Source organism: Zootoca vivipara, chromosome 11 (assembly GCF_965207765.1).
Source record: "Zootoca vivipara chromosome 11, rZooViv2.hap1.1, whole genome shotgun sequence".
Lineage (NCBI taxonomy): Eukaryota > Metazoa > Chordata > Lepidosauria > Squamata > Lacertidae > Zootoca > Zootoca vivipara.
In genome coordinates, this window is record NC_142594.1 from 6,498,688 (window position 1) to 6,509,630 (window position 10,943).

The following is a 10,943-nucleotide window of genomic DNA, read 5'->3' on the forward strand; positions in this document are numbered from 1 at the left end:
TTCTCGATTAGACAAATTCGTGGAGGTTGAGGCCTTCAGTGTCTACCAGTCATGATGGCCGTGTTCTGCCTCCACTGCTGGAGGCTGTGTGCTTTGGAGTACCAGCTGCTGGAGGGAAGAGGGCTCCTGTGCTTAAGTCCTGCTTGCAGGTTTACCACAGGTATCTTGTTGGCCACCACGAGAACAGGATGCTGAACTAGCTGCCTTTGGCCTGATCTAGCAGGCTCTTCTCATGCTTTTATAAAAAAAAGGAAGAGAGTGGAGGTCTGAATTGTGGAGGACAAAGAAGTTCTCCCCTTTCCACATTGACTTCAGTTGCTTTGGAAAGAGGAGCAGGGATGCTAACTATCCCCTTGTTCATTTGTATTATCTCATGCCAGCCCCTAGTCCCCCCCATATATAAACCTCGGTTTATGAACACAATTGGTTCCAGAAGTCTGTTCATAAACTGAAGCGTTCATAAACTGATGTGAATTAATCCGTTCCAGATGGGTCCGCAGCGTTCGTAAACCGAAAATTCGTAAACCGAGTTCATAAACCGAGGTTCCACTGTACCTCTACTTACGAATTTAATGCGTTCCGAACGCACATTTATAAGTCGAAAAAATGTGTAAGTCGAATTCCATAGGAATGCATTGGGAGAAAAAAATCGTAAGTCGAAGCAACCCTATCAAAAAATTTGTAAGTAGAAAAAAATCCTATCTAAACCACATCCAAGATGGCGGACAGAGCTCCGTTCGTAAGTAGAAACATTCGTAAGTAGAGTTATTCGTATGTAGAGGTACCACTGTATATATATGTGCCTCCTTTTCTTCCAACCCACCTTAGGTGAAGACCACTGCCCTAAGCCGTGAGTCACTTAAGCCGTGAGGACCTATGACTCTGAATACATCAAAAGGACCTTCTGAGAAGTCCCTTAAGGCCATTCACCTTTCGCTGAAGTTGACCCTGACCTTCAAGTCCTTGGAAATGCTGGTCGAACTTGTTCCCCTGCTAATGTGTGAACTCTTGTAACACCAACCTCTATGTTGCATGTGTTCTTTATGTAACCTGGGTCCAGTTTAGCCAGCTTTGCTTCTGTGTAGGTGGTGACATTTCAGGAACGGCAAAATATGAGCTTACCTGCCAAGTGGTTCAACAGCATTCAGGGTAAACTAGGGCTGTGAAACTGAGCGTCGTAAGGGTGGATTTGCTTGATCATTTTGGTAAACACCCTGATCCAGAGTCCTCGGTGCATTCATGTCATGGTGGGATACCAGTTGTTGTAAGAAGTCCCATTTTATTTCTGCTGTACTTTTATTTCTGAACTCAAAGAGGTCAGTTGTCTTGGGCAGAACCTTGCCAGGAATGCATTGGAGTTGCCCAGAGTGCTTGCTTGATCAGGCCGAGATGCTGAAACATGCATCTTGTGTTTCATTTGGACCAATCAAATATCCACAATGTAAATTTCATCAGCAGATCTTTGCGTGCGAAAGAATCCTGTACGATACAGGGAAGCACCTGAGAACAATGATGGGAGCTATGAATGAGGCCTTGGAAAATCCTCTCCAAAAGAAGATGGTCTTGCTCGCCTTCCAAGTGTTGCATCATTTCATCTAGTGGTCCATCATAACAGTCCAAATATCGTATTGCACTTGCTCCAATAAACTGAGGCCATGCACCTGGAAGGTCTGTAGGAGTTCTCTGTTGATGATCCTTTGCGCAGGGTTATATATGGGACAAAGGAAACAAGCTACAGTTTCAGACTCTGGGCTGATCCAGACGTGCTGGGAAAATGCGGACTTCCACTTTTTATTTTCACCCTGGAACGGGCAACCTTGGCCCATGGCTCAGACATGGGAGTGGCCAGGGGAAGTAGCAGGTGTAGCCTCTTCTGATCTTGGGTGGACCCACCAAGGAGGGCACCGTTAAGAGATGTTGTGCTCCCCCCATAGCTGCCAAGTTTTCCCTTTTCTCACGAGGAAGCCTATTCAGCATAAGGGAAAATCCCTTAAAAAAAGGGATAACTTGGCAGCTATGGCTCCCCCCCCTTAGGATACAGAGTCTTCCTCCACACACATTCCACCTAGCATAATAATAAGGGTTGCCCTATTTCAAAGAGTGAAAATCCAGAAAAGTTGCAAAATATCCAAAAGAAATTAAGTTCCTTGCCTATTTTTTTCCCCAGGATAATTGCCCCCCAAAAAACCCCACACCTTCATTATGGGCTGCCCTACGCCCGGGTTTCCCCGGACATTTTTGCCGCTTTCTGAAAATTACGCCCAGACACCATTTCCAAAGGATGAATCCCATATGGCAGCCCTAATAATGATAGGCATTTTGATGGTTAGTTAGAAATGTGAAATCCTTCACTAAAAGTGACCCATACGGTCCACCTTGAAGCTGTGCCTTTTAGTGAAGGATTTCACATTTCTTACAGTTTCACTGTAAGTGCAGTTTCACTATGAATGAAACAACACCGGCTAATAGGAAGATAAATAACATAAAAAGTATAAAACATTTTGTACTCTCCAAAGAGCTCCAGCAAAGAGTGATGCATTATGCAAACATTGTACGTACGATCACCTGCTGCATCGTTGCTCCATTACTAGTTTCTGTTATCGCAACCGTGATGACGCCACATGCGTGTGTAGTTTAATATACTAACAATGATCATTGTAAAATGTACAATTGCAACAGACAAGATTATGCTTAGAAGTATGGATAAAAAAATATTCTTACTCACCCAGTGCCGCACAAAAACAAAGAAATGCACAGTTAATTCCACAGCTGATCACAATATCGGGGCCAAATTACACCATAAAGGTGAAGGTAAAGGTAAACCCCTGACAGTTAAGTCCAGTTATGAACGACTCTGCGGTTGCGGCGCTCATCTCACTTTACTAGCCGAGGGAGCCAGCGTTAGTCCACAGACAGTTTTGCCGGGTCATGTGGCCAGCATGACTAAGCCGCTTCTGATGAAAACAGAGCACCGCACAGAAACGCCGTTTACTGTGTGACTTGCAGATGATTGCGGAAAATATGTTCCAAGTAATGCTAAGCATCAGGAATGGGCCCAGAGGTAATCTGGTTTGGCAGCTGCCGAGGAGTGCATCAAAACAAGCGCTCTCTTCTACACAACTATTCATGGGGCAGGAATATGTCCACCTAAGCATTTGCCCCTGTAATGGATGTGGGTGGGGAAAGGAAATGAGGCTCATAGAGAAGAGAGAGAGATGCCATTTGGTGTTTGTGATCACAATTTAAAGTTTCATTAAACAGATGCAGTTCTGCTCAGGAATCAGACGAAGTCTCAGTAAACAACAATATCCTTTTACTGCGGATACTGGGGCGATAATTGAAAGCAAAGTTTTGCAGTTCTCCCTCTACATCAAAGATGCATACGTAGGAAAAACGCCCCCGTTGCCTGGTACATGCGGGGAAATCCTCTGAATAATGCTTTCCCGTAACATGCTTGTAGCATTTATATAGGCTGCGTACACGTTGCTGGCTTAAAGCGCTGCCAGTTGCTCTTTTTCTCTATTCAGATTTAAGCTGGTTTGTGGGGGAGACACATCGAAGCACAGAGAAGGAGAGAGGATAGATTCAGGATAAATATGGCTAATGTCTTGTGCCTCCCAAGCCTAAGAGCGGGAGCATATTGGATGCAGAGTAAACCGGAGTGGGTACACAGTCTCAGCCCTTCGTTCTTTTTATGTCAAACTGTGGGTCCGAACCATAGCTGCCAAGTTTTCCCTTTTCTCGCGAGGAAGCCTATTCAGCATAATGGAAAATCCCTGAAAAAAAGGGATAACTTGGCAGCTATGGTCCGAACCTGCCATTCTGATTTCAAATTATAAGCCCAGGTGACCACAGCAACTAGGAGTGCCCTTTGCCAGCTGTGGCAGGTAAGACAGCTGCAGCCATTTATGGACCAGGATAGCCTAACCGCTGTCACCCATCCATTAGTAACCTCCAGATTGAATTCCTGCAGCACCCGCTACACAAGGCTGACCTTCTGGTTGTGCAAAATGTAGCAGCTTAACTGTGCATTGTGCCACAATATCACCATCATATCATTTAGAGACTGAAAGCGTTTTGTTTTATCTTTACTTGTTTTATTAATAAACTAGCTGGCCCTGCACGTGTTGCTGTGTGTTAGTCCGTGAGATTGAGGGTAATGGCCCCCCTTCAGATCCCCCTGAGCCTCAGAGTCCCCCTGAGTCGAGGCGAGATACTGTGGAAAGGGCAGGTTTCATCCCTGTGTCTCCCCCCACCCTGTTATGACCCATTACCTATCCCTGCCCTCTATTCGGGCCCCCATCCCCCCCCCAGGCAGGCCCCTACCCCCACTTGGCAATGTTGGGCCTTGTTGCTGCAAAATGCCTGTTTTCAGTTCTGCTGAGGTCTTCAATACTTCTGCCGGATGGATGTATGTGAGTGGTGGATCTCGTGGTGGAGGCGGTGTTTGTGGGTGTGGTGTAGGTTTCACAGGAAGGGAGGGGGTGTACTGTGGGAGGAAATACACTTGATGGCACTGTTTTACTTTGTTGAAAAAGAGGTCTGTACCTGCGCAGGTGTGAGTTCTGAGGGGTTATTTTCCCTAGGAACACTCGGGGAGTGGGCTGGATCGTTGTGTCAAAATTTCAGGACGATCGGTCAAGCGGTTACGGAGAAAAGTGGAGCCCACACTTTCACGATTTTTACATTTATATATATATATATGGATGCGAGTAAGTGGAAATGTGTATATACCCCAAGTGTCTCGTGCCCACCATACAATTTCACAGATTGTGTAGCAGGAGCTTTGGTGGGCTATAGCCCACTGCATTAGATGCATGGTCTAAAAAGCATATCATACAGGTGTACATACGGAATATCCTTCTTGTTCGTTTTTATTTTCTTTTCTCTCAGTTGGGATGAAAGATCAAGACCAAGAAGTAAACATTTGGCTGGTCTAAGCAGAGCAAAAATTCCAAATATAGGTAAAAGGTAAAGGTAAAGGACCCCTGGATGGTTAAGTCCAGTCAAAGGCGACTATGGCGTTGCAGTGCTCACCTTGCTTTCAGGCCAAGGGAGCCAGTGTTTGTCCACAGGCAGCTTTCTGGGTCATGTGGCCTGCAGGACTAAATTGCTTCTGGCTCAATCGGAAACCGCGATGGAAAGCAGAGCGCACAGAAACACCGTTTACCTTGCCGCCGGAGCAGTACCTATTTATCTACTTGCACTGGCGTGCTTTCAAACTGCTAGGTTGGCAGGAGCTGGGACAGAGCAGCAGGGATAGCTCACCCCGTCGTGGGGATTCAAACCGCCGACCTGCCGATCGGCAAGCCCAAGAGGCTCAGTGGTTTAAACCACAGTGCCACCCACACCCCAATTCCAGATATAGTTAGTATGGGGTGCCCTAACTCACTACTAGAAGACGGCACCGACTACACTCGGGGCCGCTTTCAATATGAAATCCGCCCTTTGTGAAGATGCTTTGGAGAGATAATTTTAGTTAAATGGAAGGTACCCAAACAATCTTCTAGCAGCTTCAAGCTGAGGAACTTCTAAATAATTCAAACCTGTGCATGCTGGAAACTAGAGAGACAGGCAAAATCGATCAGGGCTGTAAGTGTTTTGTTGGCTGAAGACCTAATTCGCATGCTTAACCTTACAGATCTGATGAGCTTTATTGACTTCCCTGAACATCACTTCAGTTAGTAAGTACTTTGTTGATAAAAGGCCTTCGCTGGAAAGATGGCTGCTCCTTAAAACCTTATATGCTGTAAAACAGTCTTCCAGATCACTCAGAACATTGTTTTTTAAAAAAAACACAAGCAGAAGAATTTGGAAAATAACGTCACTATAGTCTCTCTGACGGGCGGAAGACCCTGTATAGCAGGCAATAAAGGGATGTGGCACATGTTTCCATTTCTGAATGGATAACGCATTAAAATGCAATAGGTTAAAATTACCATTCAATTGCTTGCACTCGCCCAGGGAATGATTTCTGATATGAAAAAGGGTTTTAAAAATTCTTCAGGAAGTTTCAGAAGTTACACACTAGCATTTTTTCATCTCTGGCGTGGTGTGCATAATCCTAATTCATGCTGTTGGGCCAATTTTGCAATACATGGAGGTAGGAATAGCTGGATCTGTCCATTTTCAAAACCTGTGAAACAGCCTTTAAGTTGAACGGTTTAATCCTCGTCGATAATAAGAATACTGTAATAATTTTATTATTTATACCCTGCCCATCCAGCTGGGTTGCCCCACGAAATCTCTGTTGGGATGGGTAGAATAGGATACTATTTATTCATTATCCTTCCTCTTACACACTTGAGTGAGATTAACATCCAATTAGCAGAGTTTACATATCTGCCATCCTTTGCAGCGTCAAATGTGGAAGCTCAGAGACTCAGGCTGGGCCAGACACCATCTCTCTGCATAACCTACAGGGTGGCGATGAGCAGGGCCGGTGCTAGGGCTTTTTGCGCCCTAGGCAACATCACCTCCTGGCGCCCCTGCGTCCCCTCCATAGGCGGGAGGTGCGCAAGCCAAAAGGAGAGCTCAGCGCCCTCCCGCCTATTGAGGGCATGCTGTGAGCTCTTCAGCGGTGGCAGCAGCAGCAGCGCCCATAGCTGAAGGCTTCAGCTTCAGGTGCTGCCGCCACCACCGCCACCGCTCGCTCGTTGCAGCCGCTGAGAAGCTCACAGTGTCCCCTCCATAGGTGGGAGGGCGCTGAGCTCTCCTTTTGGCTTGCGCTCCTCCTGCCTATGGAGGAGCGCAAGCCAAAGTTCAACAACCCCAAAGTTTGAGAGTCAGGAGCACCTATTTTGTAAAGGTGTGGCAATCTGTTGTGGAACAACTCTATTGAAGAACGTAACAGGGGTTACCCAGACCTCGTTGCCAGTAGTTCAGGGGCCCCCATGGCAGTTCAAGCTTCAGGGCCCCCAAAATGTAGGTCTGCCACTGTACTGGGGAAGAGGGTCAGGACTTGTAAGTCATTTTGAGCTCTTTGGACGAAGGACAGGATAAAAATATAATAAAAAAATTCTTCCTGGCTCGAAAACATGTTTCAACACCAATTGCTTGAAAGCTTTATGTCACAACAACTTTTCTTTTTAAGTGTTTGCTCAATTCATGTTTTCTGTGTAATTCCAAAGCTTATTCTAGAATTGTCAACTTTAGTCCAGTACAGTCATACCTTGGAAGTCAAATGGAATCCGTTCTGGAAGTCCATTCGACTTCCAAAATGTTTGGAAATCAAAGTGTGGCTTCTGATTGGCTGCAGGAAGCTCCTGCTGCCAACTGGAAGCCGTAGAAGCCGCGCCAGACATTCGGCTTCCAAATATCGTTCGAACACCAGAACATTCACTTCTGGTTTTTGATCGTTCGGGAGCTGAAACGTACAAGTTCCAAGGTGTTCTGCAACCAAGGTATGAATGCATTATTGTTTCTTCCTGAGCCTGGGTAGTTAGTATTTTGCCCTCCAGCTGTTGCTGGACTACAATTTTCATCAGCCCCAGCAAGCATAACTGTTATTGGGTGTAGTCCTGCATCCTAAATAATTTAATTGCCTTAGAAGAGCACATTTTCCTAGCTCCAGGTCTCTTGTTTTTGTGTGTGAATACTAGTGCAAATAAAGGCTGTCACTGCCACTTAAATTCCGTGTTAATTATCCTACACAGAGTAGAAACAATTAAGAACTGATGGACACACACACACACACACACACACCGTGCCTTGGAGCTTGCACAGGTGCTAATGTTCATAAACCAAAAATTATTATAGTAGGACTAGGAGTAAATTACTCAGTGCAAGGTGGTGTCCTATGCAGTGGCGGAGCATCAGACCGGGGCGGGGCTGGCATGCATCCTGGGGCGTAGTGCGCTGCCCGCAGGGGCGTGAAGCGTGTTCTGGGGGCATGGTGCACTGCCTGCAGGGGCATGGTGCATGTTCTGGGGCAGGGACCGCCGCCTGTGGGGGCGGGGCACCCAGCGTGGGTGGGGGGCAGCCGCGATGGCACCCTACCCTTCTGGAGTCTCCCCCTCTTGAGTGCTTTGGTCCGCCCTCTGCAGCTCTCCCTCTGGAAACCTCGTCTCCTCAACATCACTAAGGGTCTGCACCTCCTCTTGAGTCTCAGTCCCACCTTCCGGAGGAAACTGCCAGGCGCTAGGCTCTGGGGCTCCAGCATCGTCTGAGAGCCCCTGTCCCGCTCTACCGGGCTCTCCGCTGGCCCCTGGTGGTTCCTGTGGGAATGTTAGGGATGTGGATTAGGATATATTATTAGATAGATCCTACCCAAGTTTGTGTTAGCAAGCTTCCAATATCAGCAGAGTGACATTCCCCTTTTGTGCGCAGCAAAGCCTGAGCATTAGGTTTGCTAGAACCTCTACAACAAATATTATACTTCAATATTATACTTCCTGGCAAATCCCCTTTGTCCCTCTTAAAAGAAATACACGACACAATAGTATTAAAATAAGATAGAGTTTACTCACATGACATCCTGAGTTAACAGCTTAATCTCAGAAAGGCAGGCTTACGTAGAGAAGTTACAAATATGTACACCTGGAGTCTATTTAGTAAAGTGAGGCTCCATTTGGTCTCTCTCTTGGCAGCAGGCCAAGAGGGAGAACCATCCTAACTGGAGATTCTCTGGAGATGTGTTCCCGTTGAAGGAGAGGCTAAGAGAGAGAATGGCTGCTGGCTAGGGGCTTTTGTCTGCCAGCTAATCTATCTCATCTGCATATCTGGAGGAACAGGAACTTAGTCAGGTGTTCCCCCAGGTGAGTCCCTCTTAGTGGACACTCTAGGAACTGTTGTGACTTGTCTGCCCCAGTGTTCCATCCCACAGTTCCCTGACATTAAGTAAAAGTTGATAAAGTAAAAGTTAGCTCCCCCCCCCAAGGCATTACTAACCATAGGACCCACCTCTCAGGAAACCCAGTTGACTCACCCACCATTGTCTGCTCCCCATTTAATCAACACCCATTGTTTGTCCCTCATTCCCAGGGGGCTAAGTGAATTTGTGCCACACACCCTGACATCCCTGGCTCCTACAGGAACTAGTATAGCAATTCATTCATGGCTGAGGTGAGACTCACAGTGGCTCACAGTGCATACTCACATTTACTATGCTATGTTTGCACCAATTGGGTTAATATTGCTTCAGGCACTCATTTGCCTGGAGGAAATGGGATCGTGAGATTAGTCTGACATCATACAGGTACATAACTGAATCATAGCATCATAGAAATGTGGGGTTGGAAGGGACCCCCAGGGTCATCTAGTCCAACCCCCTGCTATGCAGCAGGAAATCTCAAGACATGGTCCTGCATCCAATCTGAAACCGCACCAGACCCTGCTTAGCTTTGCAAATGTGCTGGCCGTTTTATTCCTGCCCCACAGGTAAACAATACCTTGAGTTTTGTTCTGTCACTTCATTCCCCAAAGAACGGGAGGCTGAAAGCTTTAAAGTGATCCAACAGTCTAATTTCCCAGATTATATAATATCTATTTAATCTTTTATGTAACCAGCGCAGGGATTATGTTCATGTGAATGACTATGAGTGTGATTCCTTCTGTCCTAGGCGGGTGTGGGTGGGTGATACTTGCAGACTATCTGAAAACCATACAAAACTGGTAGGCAGGCAACTCCTTCAGGTAAGAAGGAGCTCGAGAGGACGGGGGGGGGGGGTTAATCTGCATGCCCTATTTGCATATAATTAACATCCTGTGAAGCAGGCAGCTTGATTTTGAAGGAAATGGATCTTTGAAAGAGTAGCAAGAGGGGAGTCCAACCTCTATTTGTTTCCCCCACCAGTGGCTTCCTTCTTGCAGCTAATTCTAGATCAATATTTTTGAGGTAAACAACATGGGTCTATGCAGAGGGGGAGCATTTTAGGAGTAGGTTTCTAAGGGGGAAAAGCTGGTAAGGGAAAGATTTGACCACCCCATCCTTTCCTGCCGTTTCCTCATGGAAAACGGGCTCCTCTGGATGACACATTGCAAGGGGAAAGTGGCTGTCAGGCTCTGAAAGCAGCACATGGGGAAAGAATGCAGGTAACTACAGAACACCATATAAACTATACCGATAAATCAATCAATCTCTGTTTTACGCAGTTTCCAAAGTTCAGAGGTGAATGTAGCCAAAAGGGCACTAGCCACGCACAAGAGAAAAGGCATTAACTGCATAGAGCTTTTGCCACAACCAAGAGGTATATAAATATTGCAAAAGAAATAAAATAAATAGATTAGTATGCTTGGGGAATGGGACGCAGGTGGCGCTGTGGGTTAAACCACAGAGCCTAGAGCTTGCCAATCAGAAGGTCGGCGGTTCGAATCCCTGCAACGGGGTGAGCTCCCGTTGCTCGGCCCCAGCTCCTGCCAACCTAGCAGTTCGAAAGCACGTCAAAGTGCAAGTAGATAAATAGGTACCGCTACAGTGGGAAGGTAAATGGTGTTTCCGTGTGCTGCTTCGGTTCGCCAGAAGCGGCTTTGTCATGCTGGCCACATGACCTGGAAGCTGTACGCCGGCTCCCTCGGCCAATAATGCGAGATGAGCGCCGCAACCCCAGAGTCGGTCACGACTGGACCTAATGGTCAGGGGTCCCTTTACCTTTACCTATGCTTGGTGAGCCCCAAGGTCTACAGGAGTCCCCCCCCCCAAAAAAAAACGTTTTGGGGAAAACTGAGTGGAACCCCAAAGCCCAGTGAAGACTGACCATGCTCATTGTGGCCTCCAAACTCTGGCTGACCATTGAAGGAGGGGAGAATTAGAAGTCATGGGAGGAAGAGAATAGAACGAAGTATTCTGGGGTGCGGCATGATTGTCTGAAAGAAGGCGTGGCTGGCGGGAACCCTGAGCAGCTGCAGTGCACATTTCTGCTATAGGTTCCAATTGTAGCATGTAATATATGAATTTGATGCAACGTGGTTGAACTTGCAAAACGTCACTCTACAAGCCAGATGAA